General features: G+C 44.1%; 1 long non-coding RNA gene across 1 annotated transcript in view; it reads left to right on the plus strand.

The window, feature by feature from the left end:
• Positions 1 to 1928: 1928 nt before the first annotated feature.
• LOC307061422 overlaps positions 1929 to 13128 on the plus strand; it is a 44768-nt gene continuing 33568 nt past the window's right edge. Inside the window, exon 1 of the long non-coding RNA XR_013811185.1 lies at positions 1929 to 2407. This is a non-coding gene — a long non-coding RNA (uncharacterized lncRNA). The remainder of the gene's footprint in view (positions 2408 to 13128) is intronic.

Here is a 13128-nt window from a genome sequence, read left to right on the forward strand (position 1 = left end):
TATACCGTTGACATCTAGGCCCCAGGAGGCCAGTGGAGTCCTCACTTCTCTCAAGTGCAACCCTGAGCCTCTGGACCTCCTTCCCGAGCACCCAGAAGGCAACTGGAGTGAGAACGCACAGGTATCTCCAGTGAGCCCCTCCTCGGAAAGCCACGTCACCTGCTCAGATGGAGATCCTGGAGATGTCCTGCCTCCTTGGAAGCCTGAGTCGCATGCCATGGTGCTCTGTGTCCCAGCCTCATGCCGCTGCCCGCTGCTGGTGAGGCCAAAAAAGGAAGTGCTGGGTGAAGACCATCAGCCCCAATCAACAGGCTCACCGATGTCTGGGAAGGAGCTGCAGCGTGAAACATCTTCGCAGATCCCAGCAAGAAGCTCCTCTTCCCTGGCATCTGCCAGCAGTAGGCCCTGCAAGCGGAAGATTCCCCTGACAAGGGATTGTGGTGAGCGGCCCCCTCCTCCTAAGCTTCCGTGCTTAGCTGCTGCTAAAAACCCAGGCACCTGGCTTCAGAGAATCTCCTGCCGAATCCGTACATACTTTTCTTCAGGTAATCCGCTTCGGGATAGCTTTCCTCATTGATCAGACCAAACTCCATTAAGCTCTATCACACTGACACTTACCACAAACCAGAGCAACATTAAAAGGCAAGTACTACGGAATGCTATAGTAGATGTTGTAAGCCACATAACTTACTTTCAAATGAAGCTGTTCATCATCAATCGGTGACGGTCATAGCTTCATTAGTATTCATCGACCTGCAGGATGCTCCTTCGAGGACAAAAACATTTCTCATTTACTCTACATGTGGACTAAACACATGCAGACTCAAAGTATTAATACGAGTCCAATACACACCTGGTAAGATTGTCAGGTTTTAACCAAGTCATTTTCCAGCAAACCTTCTCCCATACGTTTTGGAACTTTCCTTTGCATCTAAAAAAAGAAGCTTAAGTTCAAATGATGCTCCATCATCGTTTCTGTAAATCAACAGGTTTACTCCTTCGGTTTAAAAACTAAGCCCTCAACAACCCTTACCTCTGCCTCTCCACGGAACAGCTCCGTTCCACCGAAAGCCATTGCTCTTGCGGGGCATCTGTTTAAAATTAAGCGTTCTCACAGAATGTCATACTTCAAGGTTTTCAGCACTAAACTCCTCCCCTTCAATAATCCTATTTGCACACAGCGCCACCTGGGCACAATACAACTCAAGTCTCACGCCGAGTCAGGGGCTACCCATTTTGAAATAACCGTTGATCTGGCCATGGGAGAAAGACACCCTATCACAGGCCTCTCGCTCTTAACGTTAGGGTAACCCCCCGCCCCCAAATCCCAGGAATGTTGTCTTCTGCTGGCCGCCTCCCAGGCTCAGTCAGCGGTTGCCCGGGCGTTAACAACCAGACCGCGCGCAGCGCCGCAGCCACCAGCGGCCGCCTCCGCACGCCTAAGCTCGAAGCCGGCCGCCACCACGACTCGGGACACGTGGCGGCCCGGCGGCGCGTTCCCCACGTCCAAGTTTTCATCACCGCACTCTAAGTTCCAATTTCTGAAATCGTTTCACCGTACTGCATCCCCCAACCTAAGCTGCGCCGCCCGGGTTCGCTCGGACAACCGCCCGCAACGCCCGCTTACCTAGCACCACACCGAAGCTCCCAGCTCTGACGTAAAACACCGAGCGGTGTCGCCAGCCGTTCCCTGTATAGTCTCTCCCGAGCCGGAACGAGGCCGCCCCTCCCTCTCGCATCTATTGGGCGCTGTAGAGTAAGGGGGCGTGGCCGGTTCCTGACGGGAGGAAGGAGAGCGCGCCAGGCGGCTCTTTTTTTTTCGGGAACTCCTTCCGGGGCGTGGTGCGCGCGCCGTCCCTCCGCGGCGCGCACGCCCAGCCCCGAGCGCTCCCGCTGGCTCGCCGCGGTCCTTAGCTTCCGAGTCTGGCTCTACGTGGCGCGGGAGTGGCGCCAGAATTTAAACGAACAGCCGCCTTTGCAGGCGAGGCTACCACCTACCCTGAGCCAAGTCTGCCCGCGACGGCTGGGGCGGCTGGGGGCCGGCAGTGGACTTGAGTGTAGCAGTGGACTTGAGTGTAGGGCGGCCTCACCCGGTGACCCGCTCGAGAAGTCGGGTTGGCTGGTTGGCTGGCGCCTGCGGGAGTTGACGCCGGGCGACCGCTACACGCCCGGAAAGAGAAATTGGCGGGCAGAAATGCTCGGGTGAAAAAAGTCTGTGAAAGCACCGTGTTTCTCCTCCGGTCCACAGCGAGAATGCCGCGCGTCTCGGGAGAGCCGGCCCGCCGCGCGGCACGCGGCTCAGCTGCGCTCCGCGGGACCCGCCCCACCCACAAGCAGCCGGGCGCAGGGCGCTGCTGTTAACGCTGATCCGTCCAGAGAATTCACCCCGAGACGGGAGACCCGAAAGGTAAATCCTCCGCTTGGTAGAGGAGAACACTGAGGCCTGAAGTAGCTAAGTAATTTTCCTAAATTCACACAACCAAAAAAAAAAAAAAAAAGGCTTTGCTATTTAAATTTTTTTTGTACTAAATTCATTGTTAATGCATGCAGGAGAAATATTAATTTGAGAAATTTCCCAGAATGCTTTATCCAAACGATACTTCAATTCAGTAGCAACGATTGCATTAATTAGTAAGTACGGGTAAATATACGTACGTCTATGCACACACGGGAGCAGGTGACATTAGAACATTCCGGCATTTGAAAATTCAGGTCTTCATAGCACTTAACAACTAGTCATTATGTACGTGTGCGTTTGTTTATTGTCCTCCGCCGGTGCACCGCTCTTTATTTTTCTGCCTTAGAACAGTGCCTGGCATAAAGCAGGTGCTCAGTAACTACTGGTTGAATAAACGAATGAATGAATATATGCGGTGGCTTTTTAGAAAATTAAAATGAAGACCAAACTCCAGACTAAAAGATAATAGTGAAAAGTAAATTTCTATAACAGGAACCTAAGCGATGAAGTGTTTACTTGGCTGGGCGTTATGTATATTTGAAAATAGCCATTTTGCAATGTACAATGTAAATTTGCATATTCCTCATATTAAAAAAACTAAAACAGTACAAAAGGATATAAAAAGCAAAGTAAAAGTTCCTTTTCATATCGCTGGGAATCTTCTCCTTGCTGTTAACAGTAACCAGTATTAACAGTTTTTGAAACTTTCTATGCACATATATGTACGTATTTTTTCACATGCAAATAGGATCTGTGTCCTTTTCTGCAACTTGCTTTGCCCCCTGGTAAATATCATAGACACCTTTCTGTATCAGTACATATAGATGACCTTCTTGTTTATAGCCTGCATAGTATTCAGTTGGATGTGTCATAATTTCATAACTTTCCAGCTTTTCACTATTTCAAATAGTGCCGAAGTGAATTATAGGTATATCATAGTGAGCTTGTGAGAAGATCTGCAAGGTCGATTTCTAGAAGTGAGGCAACGGTTCCGTGCACTTAGATTTGTGATAGATATTACTTAATTGTTCCCAGCTTCCTTCCACTCCCATCAAATGGTTGTGTTGTGATTATATTTTGAAGTGTGTTTTGTTTTGCTAATTGAGAAACATGTATGGCTGTTATGGGATGGCCGTTGTCACACAATTGAAACCGAAAACTGTTACTCCCTTTGTTCCCTTTGAATCACTGTTTGCTGTGCTGAAGACCCTTAAAATCATCTGGTCAAAAGCAGTATAAAACAATGATTCTCTACCCTGACTTATCAATTGAATTACTTGGAGAGAGGAAAAGTATCAGATTTCTGGTTCCTAACCTGGAGCTACTAAAGCAGAATATCCAAAAGTGGGACCCAGGAAGCATTTTAAACAAGCATCTGGGACAGTGCTAACAGAAATATAACATAAACCACAAATGTGAGTCATATAGGTAATTTTGAATATGCTAGTAGCCATTTTAAATTTAAAATAGTAAATAGCATCAGATGAAATTAATTCCAGTACATTTTATTTAACCCAATAGAGCCAAAATATTTTCATTTCAATATATGTTTAGCATAAGTTATGTACTCAGTCCTTAAAATCCGTTGTATACTTTACACTCACAGCACATCTCAGTTTGACTGTCCACATTTCAAGTGCTTCATTGCCACATGGCTAGTGGCTGTTGTATTGGACAGCTCAGGTCTAAGGTGATTCATATACATATATAAGTTTGAGAACTGCTGTATTAGGGTAAGTGCAGTACTGCACATCTGATATATATTCCAGTCTTAAAAAAAAAAAAGACTCCCATATTCCTTTTAACTCATAAACGGATAACTCTAACAAATGCAGTGCAAAATGAAATGAATTTAGAGCCTGATTAGTGACAACACTGCCCTCCAGTGAATGTGGCTGATGACTGTAAAGTCAGTACTTAATTCATTCAAGACTTTTATCTCTTCAAGGAACAGGAAAACATACTGAGGGATGAAGCCAACAGTTATTGCTCCCACACCTAAAGCAGACAAACGAAATGCTACCAAATATTTTTAAGGGAGTTAAGAAAGACCATATACAGGTCAGAACTGAAATTAAAAGTATCCTTGAAGAATTTAGCATACTGAAAACAACTCCTCATATTCTGTTGCAAACTTTCAGATAAGATCATGATTTTAATCATTTTTTGGGAAGAAATGTTTACTGAGCCCCTGGTGCATGCATTGTGCTTCAGGGAAGGTTAATGTGAATACACAAAAGTCCTTGCCCTTCCTGAAAGAGTTTATACTTTAGTAAGAAGTAACCACCCAATTTTAGACACCTCTGCTTTATTTTTTTTGTTTTGTTTTAATTTTTGCTGGAATATAGTTAATTTACAATGTTGTGTTACTTTCAGGTGTACAGCAATGTGACTCAGTTATACATATACATATATGCATATACATATATACTCTTTTTTAGATTCTATTTTCATATAGGTCATTACAGAGTTTTGAGAAGAGTTCCCTGTGCTATACAGTAGGTCCTTATTAATTATCTATTTCATATATAGTAGTGTAGACACTTCTGCTTTAAAAATTAGACGTTCATGAAAGACTTTTAGGTAAGATTATAGTGTGAACCAAATAGTCTTTTAGGAAGAGTTTGGAGAGAAAAAGCAGTGTTTAGAAATTTAGTGCAATCATTTAGATGACATTTTGTGAGGGACGCCACTCTAATTTTGGCCATGGAGATGGAAGGCAGGGGAGAGGACAACGCATGGTGAGAACTTATGTGCTACTAGGTTCTTGTATGCATTGGATCATGTAATCTTCAAAACAATCCTGGTGTACACTTTAAAGCTGAGGAAAATGAGGCATAGAGATCTCGGTTAACTAACTTCCCAAGTCCTTCTGACCCCAGATTCATAATCCTGTCCCCAGAACATGCTGTGGCTGTGTTAAAGGAGGAGATGGTAGGATGTGATGATCTGTGGGGGAAGAGGAAGTGGAGTGGAGCCTAGGCAGGCAAGAGAATGGCAGCTCCACTGACAGGAAGAGGCAAGTCAGGAATGACTGATTTGGGAGCAGGAAAAAGAAGATTCAGTTTTGGTTGTGTTCGATTTTGAGGGGAACATTTGGTTACACATTTGTCCAGTGGACCATCAGCAATGTAGAACTGAAGCCCAAGAGAAGAGTCGGGGCTAGAGAAGGACCATTTGGCAAACTAATGAAGATGATGAGTGAAGTCATGTGCACAAATGAGTGTGGGGAGAAAAGAAAAAAGGGCCAGCAGCAGTTGCCTAAAATCAGTGCTGTAGTGTGTGCAGATATCCTGCAGTAGATAGCATTTGAACACATAGTCAATACACATAAAGAGCTGGTTAGATAATGAATGTATGAGAAAAGAGTTCACATTGACAGCTTTTGGTTAAATCATGGGAAGCATATGTATGCTAAGTTAGGTAATGTAAACATAATTAACTTCTTCCAAAGTGGGAAGAAAAGTCAGCTTTCAGAAATAAGAATTATCTGATAAGGGATAATATCCAAAAAATATAAAGAACTCACACAACTCAGTAGCAAAAACCCCAAAAAATCCAATTGAAAAATGGACAGAGGATCTGAATACACAGATTTTTCCAAAGAAGACATACAGATGGCCAACACGTATTGAGTTGACCAAAAAGTTTGTTCAGTTTTTTCTGTAAGATGGCTCTAGCAGCACTTAGTTATCTTTAACTTCATTTGAAACAATTTTATTAGATTGTGTTGTGACAGCTGTCATACCAGCATGCATTTAAAAAAGCTTATCAAAATTAGTGAATTTTTGTGTAGCCATTTTAATATTGAAGATGGAAGAAAAGCTACATTTTTGGCATATTACGCTCTATTGTTTCAAGAAAGGTAGAAACGCAACTGAAATGCAAAAAAAGATTTGTGCAGTGTATGGAGAAGGTGCTGTGGCTGATCGAATGTGTCAAAAGTGATTTGTGAAGCTTTCTGCTGGAGATTTGCTGGACGATGCTCCATGGTCTGGTAGACCAGTTGAAGTTGATAGCAGTCAAATTGAGACATTAATTGAGAGCAATCAACGTTACAGCACTCGGGAGATAGCCGACCTACTCAAAATATCCAAATCAAGTGTTGAAAATCATTTGCACCAGCTTGGTTATGTTAATCACTTTGATGTTTGGGTTCCATGTAAGTTAAGCAAAAAAAACCTTCTTGACCATATTTCCGCATGTGATTGTCTACTACACGTAATGAAAACATTCCGTTTTTAAAGCAAATTGTGATGGATGATGAAAAGTAGGTACTGTACAACAATATGGAACGGAAGAGATTGTGGAGTAAGCGAAATGAACCACCACCAACCACACCAAAGGCTGGTCTTCATCCAAGGAAGGTGTTGCTGTGTGTATGGTGGGATTGGAAGGGAGTCCTCTATTATGAGCTCCTTCCGGAAAACCAAACGACTAATTCCAACAAGGAGTGTTCCCAATTAGACCAACTGAAAGCAGCACTTGACGAAAAGCATCTGGAATTAGTCAGCAGAAAACGCATAATCTTCCATCAGGATAACACAAGACTGCATGTTTCTTTGACGACCAGGCAAAAACTGTTACAGTTTGGGAAGTTCTGTTTCATCCGCCATATTCACCAGACTTGCACGTTCGGATTTCCGTTTATTTCAGTGTTTACAAAATTCTCTTAATGGAAAAAATTTCAATGACCTGGAAGACTGTAAAAGGCACCTGGAACAGTTCTTTGCTTGAAAAGATAAAAAGTTTTGGGAAGATGGAATTATGAAGTTGCCTGAAAAATGGCAGAAGGTAGTGGAACAAAACGGTGAATACGTTGTTCAATAAAGTTCTTGGTGAAAATGAGAAATGTGTCTTCTTTTTTTTTTTTTTTTTTGGTACACGGGCCTCTCACTGTTGTGGCCTCTCCCGTTGCGGAGCACAGGCTCCGGATGCGCAGGCTCAGTGGCCATGGCTCACGGGCCCAGCTGCTCCACGGCACGTGGGATCTTCCCGGACCGGGGCACGAACCCATATCCCCTGCATCGGCAGGCGGACTCTCAACCACTGCGCCACCAGGGAAGCCCGAAAAATGTGTCTTTTATTGTTACTTAAAAACTCAAGGGACTTTTTGGCCAACCCAATACATGAAAAGATGCTCAACATCACTAATCATCAGGGAAATGCAAATCAAAACCACAGTGAGAAATCACCTCACACCTGTTAGAATGGCTGTTCTCAAAAAGGCAAGAGATTAAAAATGCTAGTGTAAGATGTGGAGAAAAGGGAACCTTTGTGTTCTGTTGGTGGGAAGGTAAATTGGTACAGCCACTATGGAAAACAGTGTGGAGGTTCCTCAAAAAATTAAAAATAGAACTACCATATGATCCAACAATTCCACTTCTGGATGTTTATCTGAAGAAAATGAAAACAGTAACTCAAAAGATACGTGCATCCCCATGTTCATATCAACATTATTTACAATAACTAAGATATGGAAGCAACCTAAGTGTCCATCAGTGGATGAGTAGATACAGAAAATGTGGTGTATATATATATATATATATGTATATATATATATATATATATATATATACACGATGGAATATTATTCAGCCATCAAAAAGAATGAAATCTTACAATTTGTGACAGCCTGAATGGACCTTGAGGGCATTATGCTAAGTGAAATAAGTCAGACAGAAAAGGACTAATACTGTATGATCTCACTTATATGTGGAATCTAAAAAGAAAAAAAGAAAAAGAAAAGAGAAGAAAAAAATCCAAGGTCAAAAAGACACTGAGACCAGATTGGTGGTTGCCAGAGGTGGGGGATAGAGGGTGGGCGAAAAGGGTGAAGGGGGTCTAAAGATACAAATTTCCAGTTATACATAAGTAATGGGGATGCCACATACAGCAGGGTGACTCTAGTTAATAATACCGTACTGCATATTGGAAAGTTACTAAGAGAGTAAATTGGAAAAGTCTCATCACAAGGAAAACAATTGTGTAACTATGTATGGTGACCCATGTTAGCTAGACTCACTGTGGTGATCATTTTGCAATATATACAAATATCGAATTTTTATGTTGTACAGCTGAAATTAATACAATGTTATATGTCAATTATACCTCAAAAAAATTAAAAATATGAGAATTAAAGAATCTTATCTCTTAATGTTCATTTTTCCAGTGTCTAAAACTGAACGGGTCAGTAAACTCTAGGTTTCGTTGCAGGACAGACAACTGTAAATTGAAGAAAATCTTGTGAATACTTCATGAAATAGTAGAGTTTAACTTAAGCACGTGAAATAGTAAAGTTAAAGAGCTACATCGGGGGGAAAAAATCACATGTATCTGGAAAGGTCAAGGGGGCAGTTTGACACATGAGCCTGAAGTTTAGAGGAGAGGTTAGGGCTTGAACGTCATTCGCATGAGTAAGGTATTTAAAGCATGATACTGAGTGAGAGCATCAGGGAAAGAGTATAAATAAAGAGGAGAGAGCCCAGGACAGAGCCTTGGAGCACTGCAAACTTTCGAGTTCCAGCAGAGAAGGAAGTGCCAACAAAGGAAACGCCTTGGAGGGAAAGGTGGAGAGTGCGATATCTCCGAAAGAAAGTGGGGAGTTTCAGGGAGAGTTAGGTCGATTAGCATGAATGTTGAAAGGTCAGGTAAGGTAACAGAAATGACTGTGGGGTTTGGCCACATGAGGATCACCAGTGAACACAGTGTCAAGTGGAATAGGGATGACGGAAGCACAGTTGAAGAGGACTGGGGAGTAAGTAAGGTGAGAAGGCAAAAATGGGTCTGTAGCTGGAGAGGGTTGTAAGAGTGAGGGACTGCTTTTTAACTGAGAGATACTAGAGCATCTTTATATGTTCACGGGATTGATTTAGTAGAGGGTGGAGATTTATGATGCTGGAAAAAGAGGCAAAAGTTATAGGAGCAAAATCCTTGAGAAGGCAAGAGGAGATCCTTTCCAGAATACAAATGGAGGTCTTCGTATTCTTTGACTGTTAGAACAAGAGATAAGGCAGGTGTAGGGAAAGGCGGTCATGCGTAGCCTGTTGACCCTTGCATAACTGCATAAGAGCATGCCTTGGGCCTGGAACGTTTTCTTACATGGAAATCAGAAGTCCTCACAGCCTGTGCTGGGCATGATTTGTACTTTCTTTGTTCTGCTTTAAGCATGTGCATTGTATGACACCCGGCCAGCCCTTCTGCTATAATCTATTCCTGGTGGGGAGAGAAGGGGGTCCTTCACCAGCACAGGAGGGGTACGTGTAGACCATCTTCCTGCATCGGCTGTGGGGCCAGATGCACTGGCCATGGGGGAGCCATACTCACTACTGAGGCTGATCTTGCTCTGTCTGTTCTCTGCGTGAGTGAAGTGTTGTTCCACCCAGTGCCTGAGTGAATTGTGTCTTTCTTGGCAACTCTGATGCCTGCAAACTCTGCAGTGAGAACACAGCTTGGTACTGCTGCTTCTGGTGGTAGGCACCAGGTGTCACTTGCTTGACAGTTTGGTGCAGTGAGCAAGGTCACCAACAAAGTATACCATGGCACAGGGTTCATCAGCGCAGCCATCCCAGGGTGGTGCTAGCTCCCTGGGGGGATGACGTCCCTCTAGCTGCCTGGGGATAAATGAGATGCTGACAGTCTCCTTGTCAACAAGAATAAACTGGTGTGATGGACGAGGGCAGAATACAAGAGGTGAGCCCTAAAAATTTTTGGAAAATTAGCCTAGCTTCTGGCCACCTTCACACTCCTACACCAGCCCCTAACTTCCACATGCAAGGGGTTGCAGATGACACCCAAGGGGAGTCAAAGGCCCTTGTGTAGGAAGCTCTTCCTGATTTGGGTTGTTTAAAAACCCCAAGTAAAGCTTGTTTTCACTCAACACAAAAGCACTCATGGTGTTGCTGAAAATGTAACTGATGAAATGAGGTCCTTCTCTCAGAATGAAATACGAAAACTGAAAGATATGGGCAGAGGCCAGGGGGAGTCTCATGTGACTTGGATGGTGCATGTGGTTGGTTAGGGGGCCTTGCAGACTTAAATATCTCAGACTGAGTGATGCAGTCCAGAGAAGCTAATCACTGACCCCTGGCTGCAATGTGTTTTTGCCCACATGGGACAGGGCAGTCAACGGGGCAGAGAAAAAGATAAGCCCATGTTGCTCTTGATCTGGATTGCGAAGAGTATGAGCACGGCATTCCCAACAGTAGGGACTTCCCTAAGACTAGGAGCCCCTGGAAAACCACTCATAAAGCCATAACTGCATTTCAGGTAAAAGCCATAGATGCTGCCTATATGACCCTGACCCTGGGGATGTGGATGATGCAGTGGAGTCCTTCATCTCTCCAGTGGAAGACCCCATTAACCCTACAGTTGTCCCCTAAAATGACTATGGGACAAGAAATAGAAAAGCTCCACTGAAAATGTTCCGTTTGGGATAAAAACAATAGAATGATTTCAGTGGTTTCCAACAATTTGGGCTAAACAGATAGAAAACCAGCAATGGGAAGCCATGCCCAGAGGCCAAAAGGGGAACTCAAGGGAAGACAGAGGAGGACTGAAGGAGAGAACAGGGTTGACCCACAGCAATATGGCTTCAGTTGTTAAACCTGGATAGAAAAAACAAACATTGATGAGATCCCTACAGAAGACTTTTACCAGTGCTACTGGACAGAGAGAGGTCCCTCTAAATTAGAGGTTAAGGCTCTAATCCCATATTCCCATTGTGATAGCTCGGCTGGTGCAAAATGACTCAGACACTCTCCACGCACTCCAAAACAGACAAGACTCCCTGAACTCACTAGCTAAGCTGGTGGTGGTAATGGACAATCAAATAGCCTTGATCTGCTGGCAGAACATCATGGCATTTGTGTTATTGCCAACACTTGTGTATATATCAATAATTAAGGAAAGGTTAAAAACTGAGCTGGAGAGGATCCATGCTCAGGCAGGATGATTATCAGCTGTATACCTGCAGTCCCCCTAGACTCTTTTCAGAAAACTCTTTAGTTAGCTTACTCCAGGCCCTTGGGGTTCTTGATTAGGGAGCATCCTTGAGGGAGGTCTGATCACCCTCCTGGGTCTGGTTCTCCTTGTGACCCTGATGAACTGCTGTCCCAAAATGACATGGAGCCTCTGCGAGTAGACTGCATCCATATGAATTGTTCAGGGGCCCCACTGGACCTCGTTCCATCTCCACATTTGGGAGCGGAGGGTGTTCCTACCATATTTGATGTGTTTTATCTGCTATTTCAGTGGCTGAGCAAGGGTTGGGGGCTGGACTATTGGGAGACAGTTATGTATAGCCTGTTGACCCTTGCATGGCTGCATATCATGGGACACATGGAATCGTTTGGGAATATCTTCCCCTGTTCTGGGTTTGATATGTAATTCTTTGTTCTGCTTAAAGTGTGTGCATGATATGGCACCTGGCTAACCCCAGCTCTATCTGAACCTGGTGGGGAGAGGAGGAGGTCCTTTACCTGCAGTACAGGAGAGGTGTGTGTAGACCATCTCCCAGTACTGGCTGTGGGATAAGATGTGCTGGCCATGGGGGACCGACACTCATTACTGAGGCTGATCTTGCTCCGTCTCTTCTCTCTGTGAGTGAAGTGTTGTTCCATCCAGTGGCCGTGTGAACTGTGTCTTTCTCGGTGACCCTGACACCTGCAAACCATGCAGGTTGACATCCTGGGACTGCTGCCCCTGGTGGTGAGCAACAGATGTCCACTTGCTTGACAGCAGGAAGTACAGGTACGGATAATGGAAGTCATTGTTTGTATTTTCTCACATAACTACGAGGCAAGGTCATCAACTGAGAATGGAAAATTGGGAAGTATAAGAGGTTTAAAGAGAAAGGATGTGTGAAATTATCAGTATGCAGAGTAGCAAAGCAGGCAGACCAGGGAAGTGAAACGGGATTGGTTCGCAGTGTGGAGTGCACATGCAATTTATGGCCGTACATTTATTGCGAGTAAAGCTGTGAACTTCCTATTTCTAGAAATATTCAGACATTTGGATGCCGGCATGGAGCAGGTGGGATTAATTGGGATAACTAGGGCTAAAGCTTTGTCAGGCAAGATAATGAAGGGAGAAAGGCCTGACTGAGAGAGTTAAGGGTGTTTGCAAGGAAATGATTTGACCAATTAATAACGAAATATAAACTGGGTAAGAGGATCATCTGTAGTGAGAAAGTGATGGTGTCCATGGACTGGAGGTTTCATTATAGCCGAAGAAGAGCTGCAGTGGGAAGACTAGAAAAGATAGGAAATGGGAGGATTAGAAAGTAGCATTCTGGAATTTGAGCTCTTGGAGGTACTGTAATTGTTGGTAAAGACAGGGTCAACAGTGTTACTGTGGGGGTGGCTGGTTGAGGTGGAAGGATGAAATGATCACTGTGGGGAAGGAGGTTGGGGAGCTGAGAGTCTAAGGTGTCAGGTGGGTCATCACCGTGGATGGTGACACTATAATTGAGGAGTAGTGGGAATAAAGACTACAAAACGTGCTAGAGTCATCAGTGAATGAGGGGGTGTGACCCAAGGGCTTGAAAGATGACAGTAACGAGAAAGAACTAGTGTAAAAATATGCTGCCCTACTTCAAAGATTATGGGGCTTCTTTAGTTTAATTTATTTATTATTTTTGGCTGCGTTGGGTCTTCATTGCTGCGCGCAGG

This window comes from Hyperoodon ampullatus (genome assembly GCF_949752795.1).
Source record: "Hyperoodon ampullatus genome assembly, chromosome: 12".
In the NCBI taxonomy this organism is placed as follows: domain Eukaryota; kingdom Metazoa; phylum Chordata; class Mammalia; order Artiodactyla; family Ziphiidae; genus Hyperoodon; species Hyperoodon ampullatus.